This window comes from Phoenix dactylifera, chromosome 12 (assembly GCF_051530095.1).
Source record: "Phoenix dactylifera cultivar Ajwa chromosome 12, Ajwa_hap1_PhDact_Kaust_v1.1, whole genome shotgun sequence".
NCBI lineage: Eukaryota > Viridiplantae > Streptophyta > Magnoliopsida > Arecales > Arecaceae > Phoenix > Phoenix dactylifera.
In genome coordinates, this window is record NC_143201.1 from 16077016 (window position 1) to 16104164 (window position 27149).

Consider the following 27149-nt stretch of genomic DNA (forward strand, 5'->3'; position numbering starts at 1 on the left):
GCCAATATTAACAAAATAGGATTGGAGAATAAATAGATATGCTGATTTGAATGTCATGCCGTGCCTGTGGATGATTTTATGAAGTGAAATCTCTTATATTGTTCTCACAACTTAGAATACATATTTAGATGCAAATTTATCTAATAATTTTAAAATGATAAGCAGATAATATTGTTTTAGGTATCGTCTGTTTAACTATGACTGTGTGGTATGTTTATAGAACTTTTCAAGTTTTGAACTGCCCTGCCAATTTCACATTACTTTCTTATAATCAAGTCTATTAAAGTGAAGTTTTGAAACCATGTCACGATTGCTAATTTAATTCGATTAGCATGTGTCATGTACTAGGGTTAGTCTTATAATTTTGCATGTTGGGGTGTGCTGGTCATTTTTGTAGCCTGCACTTGTGAGTCATACATATTTCCTACAGCATTTATCCCTCCCTTGTTCTACCAGCCATGCAAGCAATTTTTCTTTTTGAATTTGCTAATTAATTGCCAACTTAGCTACTTGCTTATCCCAAAACCATTATGTGCGCCATGTACACATCCATGCCTCCACTTTCCTTGAAGCTTTTTGTCATTCTTTGTAAGGAGACAATCTTCTTAATCCACATATCACCAACCTATTCCATTATGCCATTTCAAGGACACCTTAATAAATGCCAATTTGACGTTCTATGCATGCACCTTTTAGTGTTAAAGAGTTCGAGCTAGAGTGCTAGAAGCCAGAGAAGAGGAGGCCTCTTGTGCTAGTTTTGATATCTTATTGTTGAATATCATAATTTGGTTAGCAGTCTTGGGCTAGTGAAACCTATTCCATTACATGAGAAGGGGATATTCAGACTTGCTAATAGGATGTTAATATTATGGACTTGTCTTGTGGCCTGGATGAAGATTATTTGTTCCGATGAAGAGATTATTCTAACCAGAGATATTTCATTGCTGAAACTGCATAGATTATTATACACCATATTGGCATAATATTATTTTTAAAAGAAAGTTTGATGAACAAGTTGATTTCCATGTGATGGCGCACACAGCCAGATAGAAACTTGATTTAATTTTTCGTCATATTTAATCTTGAAAATATCTATGGTATCAAAATCATGAATATCATGTTTTGTAATTCATTTCAAACTTTTTTTAAATGCCAAAGTACTAGAAAAGGAAAAAATCTCTAATGAAATAAAAGAGAAATATTGATTTGAAAGCCAATTTCTTGTTTATGAATGATTTTTTGGAGTTCATAATCTTACATGTTATTTTAATGGCACGAGGTATGCATTATGATTCATAGGCTTTGACAACTTTATTATGATAATATTATTTAGGTGTGCTTTGTGTTTGACCATGTGAGTCATGACCATGAATTTTTTCTTTTCATGTTTGAACATCTATCTTTTTCATCACAAACCAACTTGTAGCATGAATTTTATTATTATTATTACGTCCACTATAAATATTAGATCTTCAAAAGTTTTAAATCATACAACCATTTGACAAGATGAGAAAACCAAGTGCAAGTTTCTACCAATGCATATTAATCTTTACGTGTGCATATCATTTCAATGCAAGAGGGTGGGCTTTTGGTGCAATGGTAAGGTTGCTCCACTGTAACTTGGGCTTGAAATATGGAAATAACCTCTTAACACGTAGGGATAAGGCTAAGTGCATCTGACCTCAGACCTTGTAGTGGGGGGTGCCTCATGCACTTGGACACCCTTTCCTTATATTATTTCAATGTGCATCAATCAAGAGAAACAATATGAAGATAAAGCATTTGTTGTGACAATTTACTTGTGTAATGCACATTATAGTTTTGAAATCATAGGGGCAAACATAAAGAACTGAATGTCAAATAGAATGTTATGTACATATCATTTTTTGACTTATATCATGATTGTAGAACATCATAATATATATTAACCGTAAAACATGCAATCAATTCTTAGCAAGGTCTGTTGAACCGGACTGAACCGCCCAGTTCAAACAATACCGAACAAACCTGGTGCGAAATCATGTATGTTCGTCAATAATATTCGGTTCCGGCCCCTACTAGCTGGAACCACTCCTTTGTAGGGGCCGGAACCCCTCCTTTACCATCCGGAATCGGACAGTTCGGTGCCGACTTGGTGCGAACCAATCCGATTTCGAACCAGATTGGGTATGGGCCACCTGCTAGTGCCACATGATGCCTTTTAAAGGCATCAAGTGGCATTGGAAAGGCCCAAGAAGGCCCTCCCCACATAATTTGAAAGCCTGAAGGCACTTTTCCTTTACAAACAATTCACAAACAATACTGATTCAGACTATTAGAAGAAAGATCCAAGGCTAAATAAGGTGTGCTTTCACTCTCCTATCTTCTTTCCTCTTTTTTTTGGAAGAGATTTGAAAAAATAACTCAAAAATTACAAAATAAGAAAGATTATGTTAAAATTTTTAATTTGGGCTTAATTTTTGTATATATTGTAGATTTATGGATGATGTACACGCTGATATAAATTTTTTTAATTTTTGGATTATATATAATTTTTAAAAATTAAAAATATATATTTGGATTAAAAGAGGATAAATTTTTAAAAAATAAAAAATCAAAAAATATAAAATCAAAAATGTATTTAGGAGCATTCAAGCTAGTGTTGGGCATCGGGCCGTGCCGGGCCGGCCCGGCCCAGGCCCACCGGGCCCAAGGTCTAAACGGGCCGTGCCTGGCCCGGCCCGTCGCGGGCGCAAAAGGAAGCCCGGCCCGGCCCCCGGCCCGTCTATTGGCGGGCCGGGCCGGGCACGGCACGCCACGGGCCGTGCCAGGCACGGCCCGTAACGGGTGCAAACGGGCCGTGCCAGGCACGGCCCGCAACGGTGAGGGGTAAGGAAAATAGCCGTTTCCAACGGCTATTTTGGGAAAAAGTCGGTTTTACCCCTCCCAACAGTCCAATAACGGCTGAATTGAGGGGTATTTTGGGAAAAAAAATTTTTGGGCTTCTATAAATAGCCCTTTCCTCCCTCATTCTCACCACACCAAACCAACTATTCTCTCCTTCTCTAATACTATTATTTCTCTCTTCTAAAGTGCTCTTCTAGCAATTTAATTTTTAGTTTGCATTTAGCAAGTGTTCAAGTGCTACACAAGAGGAGGTTCCTGTTGAGAAGAGAAGGTCACTCCTGTTGAGAGCACAAGAGGAAGCTCAGAATCTCGGCTCTGCAGCTCTGCCTCTGCCCTCCGACCCTCTACTCAATTCCTCCAATCCTCCTTGTGGTTAGTTTTTATTTTTTTAATTCATCAATTTAGATATGTCATCTTTTGAGGAAAGTCAGTTTGGCATTCCTCCTGTTTCTGAGGAAGAAGAAACTAATCCCCAACCCCATGTTCCTAGTTCCTCTAGAACTAGTGAACCGAGTGAAGATCAAACCTCTTCTCGTAAGAGGACTAGTGCTGTATGGACTGAATTTGATAGAGTTATGGTTGATGGAGTCTGGAAAGCTAAATGTAAAAAATGTGCCAAACTTTATAGTTGTAGTAGTAGTGGGGAAACAGGGCATTTAAAAAGACATCAAGAGAGTCATAGGATGCATGATTCTCATGCTCAAACTCAAAGTACCCTTAATATACAAGGGGGATTACTTGTAGGTAATTTTGCATATAATCATGAAAATCAAAGAAAAGCACTTGTAAAATGGATAGTTAAGGATGAATTACCTTTTAGTTTATGTGAATCTTTTAATTTTGAAGAATATGTTCAATTAAACCTACAACCTGCTTACAAAAGAACTAGTAGGCGTACATTTAGAAGAGTAGCTATGACTAACTTTTTAGCAATGAAACAAAGTTTAATTGAATCACTTTCTACTTTAAATGTAAAAATTTCATTAACTTCTGATATTTGGTCAGCATCTGTAGGTAGTAATTGTTTTATTGCCATTACTGCTCATTATATTGATAATGATTGGCAATTAAATAAACGTATTCTTGCTTTTCGTGCTTTTGATTTTCCACATTCTGGGCAACAAATTTCAAATATCATTTATCAAACTGCATGTTCATATAATATTAATGATAAAATTATGTCTATTACTTTTGATAATGCATCTAATAATAATTCTGCTGTTGCATTATTAAAAGACTCATTGCATCCCATGTTAGATGGAAATTTATTGCATATTAGATGTGCATGTCATATCTTAAATCTTTCTGTTCAAGCTGGCATGGGTATGATTCAAGATGTGATTGGTAAAATTAGAAATGCAGTTTCTTTTATTCATGCTTCAAGATCAAGACTTCAAGAATTTAAGGAACTATGTATAAATCATGGTAAACGTTTTAAAAAATTTAAACTTGATGTAATTACTCGTTGGAACTCAACATATAGCATGATACATGATGCATACCCATATAGAAACTTATTAAGTGCATATATTAATGATCGTGGATTAGGCTTTACATTGACTGAAACTGATTGGAATAAAGGAAAAATTTTGGAAGATTTTTTGCTTAGTTTTTATAATGCTACCAATGTTCTTTCTGGTATTTATTATCCAACTTCATGTTCATTTTTACAACAAGCATATATAATTAGTCAAAAATTTGCAGAACATAGATATGATGATGTTTTAATGCCTATTATTGACCTAATGGAATCTAAATGGAATGAGTATTGGGACAAGATATGTCCTATGCATAACTTAGCTGCTGTATTTGATCCTAGAGTTAAATTAAATGGCGTGCTAATTTTACTTGATGCATACTGTGAAAATATGATTAAAGATCCTGAACCTGCTAAAAATGAGGTAAAACAACTTCTTTATGATATTTATGCTATATATGATGAAAAAATTCGTGGATCTAGAACACAAATACAAACCTCTATTCCTTCTTCTAGTAGTTCTCGTTCGTCATCTATTTTTTCATTCATTGCACAGAGAAGACACACACATGCTTCAAGTTTATCTTCATCTTCTTCATCTTTAAGTAGTGAACTAGAATTTTATTTACGAAATGATCTTCAGTCTGCATATGATGAAAATCAAATAGAGAATCTAGATGTATTATCTTGGTGGAAGAGTGTTAGAAATCAATATCCTGTTATGTCTGCAATGGCACGCGATATTTTAGCTGTGCCGATGTCCACGGTAGCATCGGAATCCACTTTTAGTGCAGGTCGGCGTGTTCTTGACGAAAAGAGAAGTAGGATGACGGGCGAAACGGTGGAGATGCTTCTCTGCTTCAAAGATTGGTTGGATGCTGAGGCAAGACTTCAAGATAAAGGTGGACATAATACAACATCCTCTGATGATGATGATACAAACACTACTGAAGACTGAAGAGTGAATACTGATTCACTAAATCACTGATGATTAGTAAAATTTCTTAATTTTTTATAATTGTACATTTTTATTATATTCTGGAGGTCAGACCAAGGTCCAAACCTCGGCCCTTTGGCCCCTTTCTTATTGTATTCTGGAGGTCAGACCAAGGTCCAAACCTCCCTTCATGTACCATTTTGATTTAAATTAATAAACTGGTAGGGGTCTATGCCAAACCCCCCACCATTAAGGTGGCTTTATATTCATAAATCCTTAGTTTTCAATATTTATTAATTTATTAAAAAAATTTATGAAGCATTAATTTTTATCGGGCTGGGCCGGGCCCGGGCCCGCGGGTCTAGAGCGGGCCGTGCCGGCCCAGGCCCGAAGCGGGCCGTGCCTGGGTCGGCCCGCGGGCCAGTAACCTGTGACCCGGCACGGCCCATTTAGCCGTGCCAGGCACGGCCCGGCACTGTAGCTATCGGGTCGTGCCAGGCACGGCCCTCTTCGTGCCGGGCCGTGGGCGGCCCGGCCCAGTGCCCAACTCTGATTCAAGCTACTCTCCATAAAAATTGGTATCTATTTATTTAACTTTGATGCGATCATGTACACATTGGCTTAGGTCTAAATTTAAAAAAAATTAAAAAGTAGCCTTTGATGCATGCTCGAGCCTAGAAAAATATATATAGCACTCATTATTGGGTTCTACATGGATCAGAGCTGAAGTTAATTTTTTAAATATTGATATTTAACAATTATTTTTAAATTCAAAAAATAATTAAAAAATATATAAATAAAACCAAAAATTATGAAAAATTACTAGTACATATTACATAATTCAGAATTAATTTTTGAGGTAGAAATCATATTTTCTGAATTTATGATATTTAAATATATTTTCAAGTGTAAAAAATATTTAAAACATATAAATAAATAAATAAATAAACAAACAAAATTAGGGTTATGTATTAGATAAATCAGATATATTTTTTGAGATAAAAAAAATCTTCATTGTAATAAAATTTTACTATTTTTAAATAATTGATAAACTGATGTATTTGATAAACCTGCAAGAATGGAGCCACTAAGAGAAAAGAACCCAGAGCGTAATATTAACTGAGATCATGGGCAAATGCTCTCGGGCTGGCACCATTAGAAGTGCGACTGGTGCAACACAGTACTTATATACCGAAAATGCCCACAGGAGGTTTGGCAGCTAATAAAAAAGTATTTTGGTGATTTCCAAGCAGCGAATGAGAGGGTTGCCAAGAAGAAGGTGGAGGTGGACCGTTGAATGACAGAGCCATCTTCCTATCACTCTAGGAAGTCAGAGAAGGCATCTGCTCCAAATGATGAGGCATAGATCAAGGTTGCCATGCAGGTGAGGCTGGATGATCAGTGGTTGTAAAATAATGTAGCCAGGCATATGGCTTGATTTGAGCCCTCATACTACAAGTCGGGCTCCAATTTTATAGGTAGCAGGCCAAATCAGAGTTCAGAAAGAACATCTCAGTTAGAGAGGCCGTCAACAACGGCAGTGGCCGGATTGCATCTATGCTGGGGGCTTTTGGTAGCAAAAGAAGTCATCCAAAGATAGCAATCTATAATTTAGATTCACATGCCTTTCCTAGCAAAGATGCGAAGCAGCAGAGGGTTGACTCAATGCAGAAGGAAGATAAGAAGAAGGATGTGTGACAAGCTATTGGATCCTGATTCTACTTCAGCCACATCCCAGCGAATGTGGCAGACAATACGTACTATAGGTCTGTCATTTCTTCCATATAGACTGTCGGTCCTGGTGTAGATCCTCCAAGCCCGAAGAACATCTACGGCGAGCTTTTTGACAATTATCAGCTAAAGAAATGGATTGCTTCATACAAGAATAAGTGACCCATATATGGACTGACAATGATGTGTGATGGTTGGACCGACACTACCAGGCGGAGCATCAACTTTTTGACATGCTGTGATACGTATGCTTTCTTCACAAGTCGGTTGATGCTTCTGATCACGTGCACGACATCGCGTACATCCTCAAGATGGAGAAGGTAAATAATCAGGTAGGAGAGGAGAATATCGTGCAGGTCATCATTGATTATGGTCCATAATATAAAGCCGTCGGGGAGATCTTGGAGGGGCGGCCATATTTTTTGGATCCCATGTGCTATTGTATCGACCTCATATTGATGGATATTGCAAAAATTCGTAGGATACAACAGACAGTGGAGATAACCCAAACCATAACTAGATATATTTATAACCATACATAGATCCTTTCACTGATAAGGAGCTATACAGGAAGAGATCTTAAGATCAAGAGTCACACGGTTTGCTACCAACTACGTTGCACTTGATAGCCTTTTTAAGAAGAAAGCAACCCTACGTCAATTATTTGTCAGTTCCGAGTGATAGAAAAGTAGATATGCGACGGCCGGCACTGAAGGGAGCATTGTCGAGGACTTGGTGACGAGGCAGATGTTCTAGCATCGGGCCACTACAATAATGTAGGCTATTAAACCATTATATAAAGTGCTTCAAGCCATAGACTGCGAGAGATACTCCCAAATAGGCTTCTTGTATCACATTATGAAGAGGACAAATATTCAGATCAAGAAAGCAGATTTGGCGTACGCTCAGGAGTACAGCGACATCATTGAGCGGCGGTGGGCCTACCAGATGAGTAGAGACTTGCATCTAGCAGGTAAGTAGGAATATTGAAAATTAGACTACTATTATACTTGTACAATTTTATAAGACGATAATGAAGTTTATCTGCAGCATACTACTTGAACCCTCGATTTCAGTATACTACAGCTGGATTCGATATAGATGACAAACTTCTGGCCGCTTCCGTAATATGATTTACAAGATGGAGCTAGATTTAGAAGTCGCGACCCTATGCCTAGAAGAGGTAAGGTAATTTAAGTGATATATGTAAGTTAACTGGTATCTTCTATTATTAATATAGTACAACATGGTTCTTCTTTACAGACCAAAATATTTAGAGAAGGCAGTGATAACTTTGAAGTATTGACAGCTGTCGTAAGAAAAGTATGAATCCAGGTATGTTACACATCAGAAGGATATTTATCTGACATTAGATGGTTAATAATATGATATTATTTTATATATAATTTTTTTCAATATTTTTACAGCTAAATAGTGAATTCATTTTGGGCTGTTCGTGAAAAATCTTAAGCGGCTAGCTATCTAGATCCTCTTCCAGACGGTCTCCTTGAGTGGCTGTGAGTCGCAACTAGTCCACCTTCGCCCTCATCCACAGCAAGCAGAGGAATGACACAGAAGCACCTCAATAACCTTGTATATATTCACTATAATCTGAGGTTGAGGCTAAAGTGCACTCGGAAGAAAGTGGAACTCAAGTATACATATCCGATCCATAGTGCTTCCATTGATGATGAGAATGATCCTACGATCGGATAGCTTGTGGGCTAGCAACAAGAGCCGGAGCTTGATGAGCGAAGATCATCTCCACAACCGACCACTTTTGTAGCTAGTAAAGCTAGGGTCGATGTAGGGCAATGGGTTGAGCATAATATTCCACGCATTCTTCCAGCTGATCAGCCATAGCCACAAGGAAGCTAGTCACCATATGACTCTTTGTCCGAGATATCCTCTCAGAGATATGATCGAGAGATGCTTAGATCAAGCCATTACGATATATGGTCGACTCGGTCATGAGGGCGACATACATCCTCCCAACATAGCCAGGCAGAAAGGGGCATGAAGGGTAAGAAGATAGCTACCTAACACGTTAAAGAAAAACAAAAGATACTTACAATCCCAATGGAGAGTGTGGAGGAGTCAGTATATTCAGATGTAGAGATCAGAAGCAGCAATGATGACAGTTCTGGTGGTCATGAATTTGCCGCAAATAGAGAATAGGAGACCACTGTTTATGAAATACAGCCGTAGAGTGGTCTTCGATTCACTGATGAGTCCCACTTTATGCATACTACACAGGATTGGAACCACGGAACAATTTGGTAGAACCTGCGAGCATACAATTGCATATAGGAGATGGACTCCTCGAGGTCATTCAGAAGAACACGATGCAGCTGTAGATGATCTTGCACGTAGAGTAGGATCCATAGACGTATCAGATTCCGAGTCGTATAATGAATTCTATCCACCCCAGCCAAAGACAACCTATGACCTATACGAATACAAATATGGATATGGTGCGGCTGAAGCATCTTTCAGTGGCTCCACCCTACGCAGCTCGGAGCATCTTTCAAATCGAATTTTACTGCCGGCATATTCGGATGGGCCCCTCCACAGCCGTATTATCAACCAAATGACACCTCTCAGAGCCAGAGCTTCAGCAAGAGATCCGAGAGTGCTTATAACTCGCTGCACGTTCCTTGTGGGATGAACGTACAAGACTACAATGCCGCTTGGTTAGTAAGGTGGGTTGATGTGCCTCTTGATTATACTGATTTGGATATCTACAAGAAGCATCGCCGCTCGATCCAATTTTAGATATCGGTATGTATGTTGGACTTTAAAGTATGTAATTGATTGTATTATTTTTTAATTTTTGCGTCACTACTTGATTTGAAGATATTTTATGTTGTTCATTTGATTTGTATTATTTTAAAATAATAAGATGCATCATCTAGATTAAACCGGAATTATAGAAACATCCAAAAATATTAAAAAAAATCAAGAAAACATAAAAAAATATTAAATTAGACTTAAATTCATAGAAAAAATCGAAAAGAGTGATTACCAATTAAATTTTTTTAACTTCAAAAACAATTAGGATGCGTCGATCTGTGAACCGGCAAGCCCTACCGGTTCAGTTCAACACCGAATCGGTACCGAACCATACCAGGTGCCGACTGATACGAGTACTAGTATTGGGCACTGACCGGTACGGGACCAGATACCGGTCTGACGGACTTTGATTCTTAGTATGTCATCTTTTTCTGTTGTTTCCTCTTAGTGTATCTTATAATGTGTATGCAACTTTAGAAAATAAAATTGAGATGAATGAAACAAAATTAACTATTTAGGAAAAGATTCATATAGGGAAATTGAAAAAACATGTGCAAATTATATATAAGAATTTGTTGGTAACTGAAAGTCAATCATGTCATTAGACAAGTAAAATGGTTAGCCTATGAAACCACTATAATTAAGAAAAATAGTAATCATTATTTGCCCAATCTAAATTTGATTCTCTCCTATTCTAAAACAAGTTATTAGTTTAAGTGAAATAAGAATAGATACATAGTGTTATTTAGTTCATAATCATTTGCAAGATAGGATATTATTTTTTGAATCGATATACAGATTTGGTATTTTAAAAAAAAAATTTAAAGATGATGAACAACAAAAGCTCCTTTAACAGCTATCGCAAACTGCCTTTATTTTCCAACATGTAAGAAAGACGAGAAATATACAAAAAAATATTGCTGATAGTATTCTAAATCATTATGTTTTCCAAGTTGTTTTTGACAATGCTTCACAAATGATTCACGATTTTCATAAAATCGAAACTTGTATGCTTTGTGGGTGCCAATGGGTTAGCTGTGTGATAATTATACTCACCACTCAGCAGTCATGGTTGTGTAAAATTCTTTGTGGTTGTGAAAATTATTCAAATGAAGTCTTTTAGATGCCAATCTATAGATTACCTATGCGAAGAAAGCTTATTATGTGTCTACTTTTATATATTGTGACAATCATAAAGATAGCATATATTTGGTTAAACATTAACTAATAAAAATTATGCTGCGGTCATGAGAAAACCAAACTAGGTGAGGAACAATTTTCATCAATGAGGGAATAGGAGTACTTAAGTTCAAAATCTTCTTTTGCAAGAAATGTTGATTTGTTTTAATTGATCTGGGTTAACTTGTAGGTTCCATATTTTTTGGCTTTACTATCTTGTTTGTGGCTTTTAAGTATCTACAAATGTACTATTCTAGCACAAAAATCGGGGTTTCTCCATTCTTGATTTCTCAAATCATGTTGTGAGCCAGTTCACTCTCATATAAACATCTAGCTGGTGAAAAAGGTCTGCATACGCATGAGAAGAAAGGATTACGTAAAGTTTGAAAGAGGGAGAGGGAGGCAGGCAGGCAAGAGGAAGATAGATATAAGAAACCAATCTTGATCTGGCTGGAATGGCTTCATGTACTTTGCTACACCACATGATTTATGCATGTGAAAGCAGAAAGGGAAGAGAGAGGAAGAAACAAGCCATCTTCTTTTTTTGGTACAAGCAACTATCTTCTTTTTGATTTCTAAGATGTCAGAAATTAGTGGGAACCCAACCATCCACAAAATAATCCTCTCCATATCAAACATGTGTTTCACATTTCAAATATGTATTTGAGGTTTTTTTTTCCTATTAGGGAGCCCTTGCTCGAGGATTTATTGTTAAGAATAATGCATATAAGCAATTCAAGGGCATAACCTGATCTCATCATAATACAGTGCATGTTTTCTTATAAATCATCTGACAGTAATATTCAGCTTGTTTTTACTAAAAAGATTCTTAACACAGTAAATTACCAAAGTAGATGTAACATCAAGTATTGAATTTTAATAAATGGATTAATTGAGAACCATTAAAGGTGTGAATTTGGAAAGAGGAATGGATGACACGAACATATGAAACATAGCATTATTATTATGCATTATACAGCAATTAGTCTTAGAGTTTGGCATCCTTGGTAATAATATGGAGACAAGGTGGCAATGAATTAGGTACCTAAAACTTTTATTGATGTAGTAAGCTTAGTTCCTCAGACAACAAAGCAATGGTTGGTCGGAGAAAGAGAGGCCTTATAAAGCTCATCTTGGAACTAATATACCTAGTTGAAGACTGCTAAGTGCTAGTAAGTTTTATGCAACATTGTTAGCAAGCTTCCATGAAATGTCTATGTTATCATCACACGAGTGTGGGTGCACAATCAACACAAGATACAACTATAAAAAAGTCATCTCTTTAAGGACTTTGATTTGCGACAATAAACACAGGACTAAATTATGTACCAGTGAAACACTTTCAACTTTGAAAGGTTGAAGCTTGTCGTTGTCATGCACCATGAAATGATACAAGCAAACTTTTAAAAGTGTGTTATGTCATAGGTGACTAGGGTTATCTTATATTCGTAGGCCCAAAAGTGAGAATATAGGTCAAAAGTTTACTCCTTTGACTGAATTACTAGTACATGTAGCTAGGTCTTAGAAAATCCCACCTTTGTTGTAGAACAAGCTTGAAAAGGGTTAAGCTAGATCCTAAGAGCAATTCAGGGGGTAGAATTTTCACACAGATAGGAATCTTGACAAATGTTATAATTCAGAATTTTAAGGCATTAAGAAGTAGTAACAAAAGTTGGCTATACGCTATATTGATAACAAGCAAATTCTTCAAGCCCAATGAATGGCTCTAAACATGGAATGTGGGTGTCTTGAATATGAAAAACCCAAGTTCTAACTTGACTATGATGAGAAATGGGTAAGGTTTGTTAGATTGTTGCTTATAACTTAGATACCTTAGTTCGTGGTAAGAAATGGGCAGGAACTGGCCAAGTTACCATCCATAAATATGGGTGCCACAACATAACTTGATAGCCGCAACATATTGATAAAAAACTGATTACGATGGTTGGTTAACTAAAGTAGAAGTGGGTATAAAAGTATCTTTTGGTTGCTAGTGTAGGTGCAGGAAAGTGGGTTTCTCAAAAAATCTGCACACCAGAAGAGGGAAAAGGAGCAAAGTATCTACAGAGATTCTAATGCAAGAAGGATTCATATTGGGCTGGGCCAGTCAAGGCACCACTGATTCAGCTGTATTTTAAGTGGATTGGGCCAATGTTTTCTACAAGCTAGCTGGTTGATCCATGGTTCACCATACGGACTGCACCAGTTGGTACCAGCCTACCAGGTAATAATGTATCATACCAACAACAAACTGATACTCTTTATTGGGGCATATTGAGTATTGATAACGAGCCAACTACACTGACACTGTATTGGGTATAATAACCGTACATGTATCAAAACGGGTTCTACGAACTATGGTTGGGTCATAATTCTTTGGCTCAAGCAAAGTTGAGGTTTATAAGCCCAATATCCCTGCCTATTATTTGCAATAGTATGTACATATACATTAGTTGTATATACTACAAATATATATTGTATAGATACGATACTAAATGTTATCTATAATATAAGATAACTAGTTGTTTAGACTTTGAGGAATTATTCTTCCAATAAAAAAAGTTACATAAATTGTCGAATCAAGGTAGTTATAAACATGATTTTAAACAATTATCGAAGGGGGTTGGAAGATTTTTTTTACTTTGATCTATTATAAAACAAAATTTTAGATATTTTAATTTGTGATCTTTAGTTGATATATGATAATTTATTTTGTTTATTATAATAATTGAATTATTTAAATCACATGATGAAATTAATTCAAATACAAAATGGGTGACTTAAGCTCAAAAGTAACTGCTCTCATTCTTTATAAAATTTTAAAACTGAGATTCCCTTCTTAACAACAAAAAGAAAGCAAATAGATTTGGCCCTAACCAAGGTCTGCTGAACCGGCCCGAACCAGCCGGTTCACCGCGTACCATGCCGGTACCGGCCCCACGGGTACGATTCAGTTATGAAAAACAATTCCGGCCATATAGGGGCCAGAATCGGCCATTTTTCACTGTGTACCACAAGCGTGGCTGGGAACCGCGTGCGATGAGCTGGGAACTGCGCTCGCGTGCGGTTCCTCGAGAGCAGTTCTCCGACCTGGGAACCACGCCCATGCGGGGAAGCGCACCCACACAGGCGAAAGCAGGGAATCGCGCTCGCAGCTCGCGTCCGCACGCGATTCCCGCATAGGGAACCGCGCCCGTGGCCGATTCCCCAGCAGAAAATTGCGCCCGCGAGCGATTCCCCACGCCTATGTGCCGTTCCCCGTGCGGGGCCATTTAATGCCACTCAGTGGCATTTAATGCTTCTACGCGCGTGGATGCGAACATGCGTTTTTTTTTTGCGTCCGCTTTGTTGGCCGGTTTGGTACGGTTGGAACCAGTACTGGTTTCCACCAATACATCGGTATAGTCGGTCCGACGGACCTTGGTCATAACAAAAGTCTAAACACAAATGCCTAAACTCAAAAACCACAGATAGCCACACCAATGCATTCACTTAATTTATTAGGAATATAGCAATTAGAAGCAATCTTAGTCTCACTCGAAGGAGCAACAAGCAGAATAACAAATTCCACCAAGATTCCATCTTTAGGCAAAAATGCCAACTTTAGCCAAAAGATGACAACTTGAAGTGCCGAAGTGCTATATTTAACTCATTTTTGTGCAGGAAAACCTATCAAACTCGATTCCAATTCCAATAGTACTCCGAGAAATATTTCCATCTTAAGGTGTGGTAAAAGAATTGGAAGGAGAAGCCCAAAACACAAGAATCCCCCATTCAAGGATGTATCATGGATCCCACCCTAGAAAAATAGTATAGATAGACAATAAATCAAACAGATGCCCAATGCTGAATGTCAAGAAATTGATAACAGAGGATGCCTGCCAAAAGCACAATATTCCTAGCTGGGGGAAGCAATTTACCCTACCTTCAACTCATAATTTTGAAGACACCCCTAAGCTTTCTCAGGCTGAGCTTGGGCCCACATATGCTAGGCTAAGTAGGAACCATCCAAAGCAACCTGGTCCAAGCTTGAGACTACTTTGGGCCAGCCCAACCTGCTTGATGTGCATCCCCAAATATAAGTTTGGAATCCTATGTAAACATTCTTTGCTTCTATGGCAACTACAATAATAATAATGAAGAGGCTCTACTGAGGAGAAGTGCTTAAAATATGAGTTTAGAAACTTAGAAAAGTGATGAGAAAGGGGACTAAGGTTGTCATTACTTAACATGTGGTGATTAAAGTCTTATAAAGCATACGATCATGGAAGATGGTACCATCCTGAATTGCCTGGTTTGCGACTTATCGAACCATACTGAGGGCGGACCGGCATAGTTCCACCCTTAGTTCGAGAAATCCAGCGAGGGAGGGGGAGAGAGAGAAGGAAAGAGAGGAAAAAAGAGAGATGGGGGCTTGAAAGCCCTCTCTCTCCCTCTCCCTCCCTCCCTCCCTCTCCCTCTCCCTCCCCCTCTTTTCCTCTCTTTCCTTCACTCTCTCACCCTCCCTCGCCGGCTCACTGTGTCCGTACGAGCCCAGAATAGAATGGCATGGTATCGTACCATATCATCCCACCAGACAACCGATACAGATCTCAATGCTGGCATAGCATACCTTGCTTACGATAATACTAAAAATACACTTTCTAAAGTATAATTAACAAACATGAATTCATAAGGTCAGATTGAGATTGTTAGGAGATGCCTGATGGTTATGGTCAAAGTTTTAAGTATCAGTGGGATAGGAAGGCATTCCATCATCCTAATCGGGATGGGGCACCAGCAAAATGTCGAGATTGGATGAGTCAATGAATAGGCCATGATGGGACAGGACATCCACCGTCTCAAGTATTAGTATTTAGGGCATTCTATTTCACTAAAAAGGTCGTATCTCTTCGTATTTAAAATCATAACCATATGCTATTGTAATGGATTCTATTATTCATATGGATGTAGAGTGAGCAATGTTAGTGTAGTTTTTTTTTTATCAATAATAGATTGAGGTACAAATTAGGTTTCAATAAATGATGCAAAAGTATATATCAAATATCAAGCTCAGTATACTTCATGACCTTGATGTGGTAGTGTTAGTGAGCCAATACCGGCTTTTGGGGGGGGGGGGGGGGGGGGGGGGTAGTGTTAGCAACGCCAATGCTACCAGCTTCCTATTGCCTCTGCCACCACTATCACCGCTATTACCACTGCCTCTCCAAAATGCAACCATAGTGACTCCAAATAGGTTTAAGGTTTTTAGTTTTCAGAAAAAGAAATTGGGTTTCAGTTTTTAAAAAAATGAACACTAGACTACATGATGCTTTCTAAACCTTACATAATTTGAACTCTTAACATTCCACGTTTCCAAAACAACCCTAGGCCAAAAATATTTTGCAGGGCCTGTCTCGATGCGCTAAACCAAGTCACACCTCATTCGTGGCTCTAAGTTAGCCTCCAACCTACCATTGTCCACCTATGAGGGAGCGGAGGAAGGAAAGATCATATATAGGCAAAAAAAATGGCACCAAGAGAAAGGAGAAACAATGTAGAATTATTGAAGATCAAATGATCAAGATTAGGAAGGTTGCAATAGCTACAAAAATCAGTCATCGAAGCATTCAGATTGCTGATCAATTCGATAGAGAGATGAGATATTGGGGCAGCAATTAAGGTATTTTAGGGCCCCATCTAGCTATGAGGACCATTTGTGAAGCAAGGAGTAACCGGAACATCATCCAACAGCCCCATATTTATCATTCATTGATTATCTTTTGATTTTTTTTTTCAATATACAAATATCATCTTAGTTTTGAAGTTAATAGGAGGCGGTACTGTTCATAAAACACTATAGCATGAACAACATTTGCAACATTGCTGAGCATAATTAGGAGTCCTCTTAAGTTTAATTGATTATGTAGTTAAGGAAAATTTTATTAGATTTTGTTTACTGATGTAATTGAGTCATAATTTGGCCCAAATCAGAAGATAGGTGATTGATTGGCCTCATATGTGACCTGGATTTTGGCATCAGAAGTGATATATGGCAGAAGGAAAGAAGATCTTTGAAGCCTGGTTCAGCTGCCTTTCTCTTCACTTCGTTTCTATATCTTCTCTCTCTATTACTTCTATTCTCTCTCTTTCTCCACTAATTTTGTTCACCATCTCTGTTGCTTTTATTCTATATACAGTTTACTGTCGACAGCATTAGAACATATTTCACTTTTGTTCGATCGCTGCGATTTGATTTTCTTGGCTGCCTCTGTAGATCTATGAACAATATTTGTTGAAATTTAATTTTAAGGTTACAACAAATTGTCCAATTGAGTCTTGATAACCCTAGATCTTGAGTTATCGCATCTTCCTTCACTCATAAAACCTCACAATAGGATTATTTGACCCTTTGTATTCCCAACACCCCCCCCCCCCCCCCCCCCCCCACCACCACCAAATAAATATAAAAAAAAAGTCAGCTTCTTGCTGTTTTGTTTGTAGGTCTTGGACAGCAAACAACTATTTTTAACATAAAACTCATTAAACCTTTTTATTATGTCCTCTCAGGCATTGCAGGCCATCCCAATTTCATCTTGCACTAGGACAAGAAGAAGAAAGATCTAGGAGAAGAGGGGGGTTCAAGCATGTCGAGAAAGGTGGGTGAAAGAGAGAGATTAAAAGAGAGAGGGGAGAGAGGTGCTAAGAGGGAGGAGGGGAAGAGAGGGCAGGTGCTAACAATGGAATAGAAGGGGGTGTGCTAGGTAGGAAGTGGTGAGAGGGGAGGAGCAGAAGAGAGGGAAATAGATTAGAGAGAGACATTGTCCACACAAGATTTGGCATCTCGATACCAGACCCTGTACTGGTATTATATTGATATGGTATCGGAATGTCGGTACAGGAGTCAGTTACCAAGACTCGTTACATCCCCTGTAGAGAGTCTCGATTTGATACTGGTATGGTATGATGCGCCTAATACGGGATGATACGCATCGGTATGGCAAACCATAGTCCCTATCTATAAGAAAAAAGGAGGGAGTAGAAAGTGGACATTAAGATGGGGCAAAGAAAAGGGCAATTGGAAGGAAGATATATTAAGGGACCAATCAGGCTTTGGGCCAATAGTCGGGCTAGGCTTGGGCTAGATCTGAACATGGCTTGAAACTTAATGCTCGCCTAGCCTAAACCTTTTCAGGCTAAACCCAAAGATTGATCAAAAGCCAACTTGGCCTAGGCCTATTTCTAGCCCTACTAATGAGTGACATTGTACATATAAACGAAGATGTATGTTTGTTATATATTGTAAATGTATAGATTTGTACAAACAGCAAACATTTATACATGCATACATATATATCAACCACGAATAACATGTTATTGATGTGATTAAACCTTGGCAAACATGGTAAAATCCATTTTCTATGTAAATTCTTTGTTTTTGAGTTTTGCAACAAAAAGAAAGAGAGCATGGAGCATAGCAATGTTTTACGGACAAATGTTTTACCAAGGCAAGCTTATGAAAATCAACCAAATCTAAAGGGAAAAACAATATGAGGATTGAAGGAAGAAAGACCAAGTTTCCTTTAATTTTTCAAAATCTGATATTAAACCTTCTTTCCCCACTTTTTATGTCCTTAACCAGTTCCAAAGCAAATCATATGGACTCTAATTACTCAATTCAACATTATCAATGGCTTCCTCTATGTATCTATTATGATAATAGAAACCCTCATGATTGGACTCCACCTGAATTTTAGACTCTCCTTTTTTTAAGTAACTTTTCCCTAATGCGAAGACCCAACATGCGCTCTCTTTAGTATCAACACTCCTTCCCAGCAGAACAAATATTTTATTTTATCTACTATTATAATAGAAATTCTCTTGTTTAAAACTCTCTATTTATCTGTTATCATCAGGCTTAAGACCCAAATCCAATCACAAATATCATGATCAGCTCATGGTTAACCCAAATAGACCCATGCTGCATTATCCTTTGGTCTACATGGACTATAGACTGGATCTACTCAGATACCATTTGTCACAACCCAAAACTTTATCTCAAAGGGCTAGCTAGAAGGTATAATTCGAGTTCATTGGCTCTGTATATGTATCCAAGATCCATCCATGCATAGCTGATGTGGGACAAATACATACCTGTATGGTGTGAACATATCTATGTAAGTATGTACATACACACACATACATATAAATTCACAATCTATCATGTCATTGAATCATAATATCTATTTAGATTAACATGTAAATATATATAAATTGTTACATCGGAATTTCTTATGATTATGGTAAGGGGGGAGGTCCAATGAAAAGGATAAATGGATGAATAATCATTCACAACAAGAGAGGGAGATGGATAAAGCGTGCTACAAGCTCAAGCTATCTCATATATCAAATAGTTTAGTAATCATAATCTGCTCTTTATTATCTAACCACAGTCTATTTATACTAGTGTAAGCATTAATCATGCTCGAACTCTCAACCACCCAATTAAATGCCATTACAATTTCCAAACCCAAAATAAATGTAAACATAACTTACTAAACACAACTTACTAGAAACACAACTTACTAAGCACAACTTACTAAAACACAACTTTCTAAAAATTAAAGAGATAAGACTTTGACTTCTTGACCAGAGGTAGCTTCTTCTATGCTACATCATCCTCCCCTGGCGAGAAAGAACTCGACCCCGAGTTGTCACTCGACTCTCTATAGTAAAGTGTCAAATCTCGAACATTGAAAGTAGAATGAGTGTTGATGTTGGGAGGCAGCTCAACCTTGGAAGCATTATCATTGATCTTCTTGAGAATTCAACAAAGGCCAATCTTCCTTTCTTTGAGCTTGTTGTAGGAACCCGAGGAAAACTGCTCTTTCTTCAAGAAAACCCACACAAGATCTCCTTCATTAAAAACTTTGGCTCGTCGATGAAGATTAGCAACTCTTTCATACTTCTCATTGTTTTCTTCAAGCTTCTTTCTTACTTCATGAACTCTTGCCATTGAAGTAGCAAAATCTTCAACCTTCTTATTAGACAAGGATGGATTTGGTGCAGGTGCAAGATCAAGATAATGTTGGGAAAGTCTTCCATACAATACTTCAAAAGGACTCATTTTGGTAGAGCGGTTCACCACATAATTATAAGAAAATTCAACTTGTGGAAGAGCCAAGTCCCATTGTTTAGGCTTTTTAGCCGACAAAGCTCTAAGCAAATTTCCCAAAGTCCTATTCACCACTTCGGTTTGTCCATCCGTTTGAGGATGATAAGCACTAGTATAAAGCAAATTAGTACCAATTCTTTTCCACAAATACTTCCAAAAATGACTAAGAAATTTGGTATTCCTATCCGAAACAATGGACTTAGGAACACCATAATGCTTCACAACTTCATTAAAATAGAGATTGGCAATGTATGAAGCATCCATAGTCTTCTTGCATGCGATAAAATGAGCCATCTTAGAGAAGCGATCGACAACAACAAAGATAAAATCATTACCTCTTTGAGTCCTTGGCAAGCCAACCACAAAATCCATGCTCACATCTTCCTATGGAGCTTTAGGAATAGGAAGTGGAGTGTAACAACCGGTATTTTGAGCTTGGCCCTTGCAAGTTTGGCATGCCCGACACCTCTTCACAAAGTGCACCACATCCCGATAGATTGTAGGCCAAAAATATTTTTTCTTTACTAGAGAGACAGTTTTATCTCTTCCAAAGTGTCCACCCAAACCTCCCGAATGCAATTCCTTAATGAGGTATTCTCTTAGAGAACACTTGGGAATGCATAAACAATTCCCTTTAAAGAGAAAATCACTTTGGATGAAATAATCCTCACCCTCTTCTTTGCAAAGCTTCCAAATGCCACCAAAATCTTCATCTTCACCGTACATATTTTTGATTGAATCAAATCCCTCAAGTTGCACACTCATAGAGTTAAGAAGAGCCATCCATCTACTAAGAGCATCCACCACCTTATTACAACTCCCACTTTTGTGTTTCAAAACAAAAATATACTCTTGTAGGAAAGAAACCCATTTTACATGTCTTCGATTCAAGCTTCCTTGGCTATTGATATGTTTGAGTGCTTCATGATCAGAATTCAAAATGAACTCCCTTTAAATCAAATAAGAACGCCATATTCGAAGAGCTTAAACAATTGCATAGAATTCCACATCATAGGTTGAATACCTTTTCTTGGCTTCATTAAGCTTCTCACTAAAGAAAGCAATGGAATGACCTTCTTGGCTAAGTACCCCGCCAATGCCTACATGAGAGGCATCACAATCCACTTCAAAAATCTTCTCAAAGTCCGATAAAGTAAGAACAAGAGTGTTGGACAGCTTCTCTTTTATTTGTTGAAAGCTCTTTTCGGCTTCCCTTGTCCACTTGAAATCACCTTTCTTCATGCAATCTATCATAAGGGCCGATATAGTGCTGAAATTCCTAATGAATCAGCGATAGAATGAAGCTAATCCATAGAAACTTCTTAGCTCTTGCAAGCTTCTTAGTGTAGACCATTCTTGGACAGGCTTAGGCCCTGTTTGGGGGAGCTTTTGGAGGGCCAAAAAGCACTTTCTGGCCCTCCAAAAGTACTTTTAGATAAAAAATTGTGTTTGGTAAAATTTTCGAAAAGCTGTTTCAGCTTTTGCGGAAAGCTGAAAACAGCTTTTGGGAAGAAGCTCCAATTGGAGCTTTCCAAAAACGTTGTTTTCAGCTTTGTCGGGAAGCTATTTTTTGAACCAAAATACCCCCATTTAAATCACACTTTTTCCCCCAAAATCCTCATCCTGCCTCTTCCTCTCTCACCCATCCTTTCCCTCTCCCTCTCTATTTTCTTCTTCCTCTCAACGCCGCCGCCTCTGTTCCTTTTTCCTCTTCTTTTTTTTTTGTTTTGGGAGCTCATGGCTGCCCACGGTGGCAGCCACCATGCCGGCCACCACCCATGGCCGGCGACCCCTCTATATTTCAATAAAATAAAATAATAAATAAATAAATAAAAATAATGAGTGAGTGGCAAATAATCTGATCTAAATAAATAAATAAATAAATAAAAATAAATATTAGTAATTATTTAACCAATTTTATCACCTAGCTAGAAAATTTGTTAGAGAGATAAATGGTCATTAGAAGGATGAAAAATTAATTTACACTAATAATTATAATATTTTATATATTTATTATTGTATTATACTATAAATATAATATTATATTACATTATATCATAATACATTGATATGTTATATTAAATACTTTAATATTATATTAAATTATTATTCTATAATACATAATGTTATAGTATTATATTATAATAATATTATATTACATTACATTAATATAATACTATATCATATATTTATGTATTAATATATATTATATTTTATTATGCTCTATTATATAATACTGGTAATGTCCTTTATGGTCAATTTGTCACACAAAAGTACTTTCTCAGTTTGTTTACCAAACACATGTTAAAGTGTCACAGCACTTTAGAAATGTAGTTACCAAACAGCAAACAGCTTTTTATAAACACTCTGCTTCAGACAGCTTTACTTCCAACAGCTCTACTTCTAAAAGCTCTACTACTAACAGCTCCCCCAAACAGGGCCTTAATCTTCTCCCCATCTACTTGAATACCTGTAGAAGTCAACACAAAGTCTAGAAAAGCTAGGCTATCGGTCATAAAAGAGCACTTTTTGAGGTTTATATAAAGTTTTTCACCTCTCAAAGTGGTTAGAACAGCCTTCAAATGCTCTATGTGCTCATCTTTGTTGGGACTACACACAAGAATATCATCAAAGTAAACAACAATAGTTTTACTAATGAAAGGCCGAAGGACTTGATTCATTACCCTCATAAAAGTGCTTGGAGCATTTGTGAGACCAAATGGCATAACTAGCCATTCATACAAGCCCTCTCTTGTCTTGAAAACGGTCTTCCATTCATCACCCGACTTGATTCGAATTTGATGATAGCCATTCCTAAGATCAATCTTTGAAAACACTTAGCACCCGCAAGCATACGAAACATATCATCAATTCGAAAAATAAGAAATCGATATTTGATAGTAATGCGATTAATGGCACAACTATCAATACACATCCTCCAGGACCCGTCCTTCTTTGGAGTTAGCAAGGCCGGAACCGCACAAGGACTCATACTTTCTCTAATGTGCCTTTTTTCAACAAATCTATAACTTGACAATTCAACTCCGCATGTTCTTTAGGACTCATTCAGTAATGGGCTTTGTTAGGAAGAGTTGACCCGATAACCAAGTCAATTTGATGTTGAATGTCCCGTAGAAGAGGAAGCCCATTAGGTAACTCATCGGGCATAACATCACCAAATTCTTCCAAGAGTGGTTCTAGCTCACTAGGAACACCTATGGTCTTCTCCTTTTTCTTTTGCAACCAACAAATAGACAAGCCCACTTTCTTTTACAAATTTTAACATAGTGAGAAAATTACTACCCTCCTCTTGTAAAGATTTGGGAGCTTTTTCCTTTTTACATGGTAAAAGAACAATCTCAATCCTTCCCATCTTAAAGGTGTAAGTATTCTTATGCCCATCATGAATGGCATGCCTATCATATTGTCACGGTCTTTCTAGGAGTATGTGACATCGATAGGAACTACATCATACCATACTTGGTCTTGATAATTTTTACCAATAGAAAATAAGATTAGGCAGCGTTTAGTAATCTTTACCTCATTGCCTTTCTTGAACCAAGCAATCCGATAAGGCTTTGGATGAGGCTCGGTTTGAAGCTTGAGCTTGTTCACCATTTCTTGAAAAGCAAATTTTTCACAACTTCCTCCAATCACAATAGTACGTACCTTGCCATGAGTTTACACCGAGTTTTGAAAATATTGGAGCGGAGCCAATCTTCATCCAAACTAACCTTTGGAGTAGAAAGAACCCTTTGGATTACAAGACTTTCACCTTCTTCCAATTCAACCTCCACTTGCTCAATATCACCTTTTTTTAGCATACACGGGCTTTGAATCATCGAAGTTTTCATATTCTTCTCCCACAAGATTCGCACGAGCATCAACTTGTCTCTTTGGGCAAGTGTTGAAATAATGACCAATTTGTCCACACTTGAAACAAGAATTGGGGTTGTTGGAGCAGCCAAAATAATTCCCACCATGAGTATTCGAAGTTGGTTTTGTAGTGTCTTTAGGAACACCACGAACATTAGAACTTGTACCTCCACCATGTGAAGACTCTCCTTTGGAGGGTGGGTAAAGACATTGTACCTCCACAAATTTCTTCCTTTCATTATGAGCAAGCTTAGCCTCTACTTTCAAGGCAAGTTGATACGCATCATTGAGTTTCCATAATTGATGCATTTCTACTTCATGCAGAATTGAAATTCTTAGACCGCCAACATACCTCGTCACAAATTGTTCTTCGGATTCTTGAAGATCATTGTAAGTCATTAGCTTGTAGAATTCTTCGATGTAATCAATCACACCTCTAGACGCTTGATGAAAATTGTTGAATTGAGAAAAGGCCATTTGAGCAAAATCCACCGGAAGGAATTTCACCTTGAGCCTAGATTTTATTTTCTCCCCAGAAGAAATCTTAGGCTTTTCCTTGCGAAGCCCATCTCTTAAGCTTTATCCCACCATGCCGAAGCATAACCACGAAGCATAACCACGAAGCCTTGTATCAACAAGCTTCACTCTTTGAATCTCCGATGTTTCCTTATATTCAAAGAATTTTTCAATGGTGCTAAGCCATTCAAGAAACTCTTCAAGTTGAAGGTGACCATGGAATTTCGATAAATCAATCTTCAAAGTGACGGAATCACGATAGAACATCCTTTCCAATCGTCCTCTAGGATTGGCAAATGGATTCTTATCGGATTCGTCACTAGAAGACCCACGGCTTGAACCACATCGCTCACTACGAGCTTCTCGATGCTCAAGACGGAAAGTAAGTTCCTCGACTTGTCTTCGAAGTGCTTGAAGTTCATCATCCCTTTTGTCCCTCATTCGGTTGCCACATCGTCCTCTACCTCCTCATGCCGCTATGAGAAAAAAGAGAATAACCCAAGAGCGTAATCATAAGCTCTGATACCAAATAATAAGAGGGGAAGGTCAAATGAAAAGGAAAAATGGATGAACAATCATTCACAACAAGAAAAGGGGATGGATAAGGCGTGCTACAAGCTCAAGTTATCTCATATATCAAATAGTTTAGTAATCACAATCTGCTCTTAATCTACCCATAGTCTATTTATACTAGTCTAAGCATTAATCATGCTCCAACTCTCAACCACCCAATTAAATGTCATTACAATTTCCAAACCCAAAATAAATGCAAACACAACTTACTAAACGCAACTTACTAAAAACACAACTTACTAAGCACAACTTACTAAAACACAACTTACTAAAAATTAAAGAGATAAGACTTTGACTTCTTGACCAAAAGTAGCTTCTTCTACACTACATCAGATTACAACAATAATATTTTCATGTGTATATGTGGGTTCCAAGACTCACAATCTATTCTGTCATTTGAATCATATTGTCTATTTAGATTTAACATGTAAATATATAAATTGTTATATCCGAATTCCTCAGCAACATTATTTTTTTTGTGCATGTAGTTTTTGTTCATACAAATCCAATCTACGAATCTCGTAGCCTATCGTCCAATCAACGAAGTAAGTCGCATACAAATAAAAAGAACAAGTACGGGTGCATCTGCTGGCATGGGAGACGGTTTGTTCGCCGACCGCGAGGGAGGGCTGGGTGTCCAATCGCTTCTTATGAGGGAGGCGTTGGTTGCTCAGCATGCAGCAAGACTTATACTTGAGCTGCAGTGCTTCTGAACTCAAGTGATGATTGCCCACTATGGACCGGTTACTGCGAGTGGGGCAGCTCGGAGTGGTTGGAGGTGCTCCCTCTGGTGAGAGATCTGCAGGTATGTGCCCACTGTCTTGGCTAACACCAGGTGGCAGATCGACATTGGATGCTGTGTGGATGTGGTGGACCCTTGGGTGGCACTCTCCTGGTGAGGCTCTAGCCAACCATGGTCAACGTTGAGGCCAAAGTCTACTGAACCGGTCGGTTCAGTCTGTACCGTACCGATGCCAGCCAGCACCGATACGGTACAACCAAAGGGGACGGAACCGAACGGCCCGGTATCGGTGGGAACCAGTGCGGTTCGCACCGGTCGGTTTGCAATGGTACAAGCCCGGTACTGGCATCGGGGAAGAAGAGGAAGAAGAGGAAAGAAGAGGAAGAAAGAAGAGGAAGAAGAAGAGAGAGGAGAAGAAGAAGAAGCTTAGCTCCTCCCTCGGGCTGACAAGGATCGTCCATTCTCCGGTGCAGTTCCGGCCCTTTCTTTGCTCGCGGGAGAAGGGGGGAAAGAGAGGAGAAGAGAAGATGAGAGGGGGGGAAGAAAGAAGAGGAGGAGAAGGGTCGAGAAGAAGAACAGGAGAAGGGAAAAAAAAGAGAGAGGCCCATGCGCGGGGGTGTAGGCGCGAGTGGGAAACGCGTCCCCGACTCGCACCTGCGCGCATTCCACACAATGCGAACCGCGGACCACGCACAAGGAATCGCGCGCGCGCGGTTCCCCACGCGGGCTCTCCGCGCGGGGCAGCAAGCCCTGCTTTTAATGCCATAGAGCCGAACACGGACACGCGCGCGTCCGTGCATTTTTTTTTTAAAGTGGAACCAGTTCGGTACCAATAAAGACCGATACCAGTCTTTATTAGTACGTCGATTCGGTCGATTCCGTGTACCTTAGTTGATGCCATGAGCAGACTACGAGTTTGCGATCTTTTACGCCCTGAGGGGGCTGGGTGGGACACCAACAGGATCGGTTATCCGTTTGGCAAGCACCTTGCAGAGAGAGTTTAGTCGTTGCCTGTTCCAAAAAGTACTAGCTCGGATGTGAGGGTTTTGCATACGTCTGCAGCCCCAAAGTCAGAGAGAGACATTTATAGACTCCTTCGGAGTGAGCAGCACCCGAGGTAGGACTGCGCCTGAATCTGGATGTTCGGTCTTCAATGGTTTCTCTGAAAGGTGGCTTGGGGCCGGTTGCCAACGACATTGATGTTGAGCGGGCAGGGACTAGGCATCCAACCTCAGTGTCCTAGTTGCCAGGTGGATGAGACTGTGGACCACGCTCTATTTTAGTG

General features: G+C 38.6%; 1 protein-coding gene and 1 long non-coding RNA gene across 8 annotated transcripts in view; one reads left to right on the forward strand and one right to left on the reverse strand.

Annotated features, from left to right (window-relative positions):
* The window catches only part of LOC113463534 (uncharacterized), a 40004-nt gene extending 25795 nt beyond the window's left edge, over nucleotides 1–14209 (forward strand). The window contains exon 4 of one of the 2 annotated variants that reach the window (XR_015971982.2): nucleotides 11338–14209. This is a non-coding gene — a long non-coding RNA (uncharacterized LOC113463534). Of the gene's footprint in view, nucleotides 1–11314 lie in introns of both variants that reach the window. The other variant, XR_003387893.4, reaches the window with a different exon arrangement.
* Nucleotides 1–27149, reverse strand: part of LOC103719124 (MADS-box protein EJ2-like) — a 47475-nt gene that overhangs the window by 16390 nt on the left and 3936 nt on the right. The gene's annotated exons all lie outside the window — the stretch shown is intronic.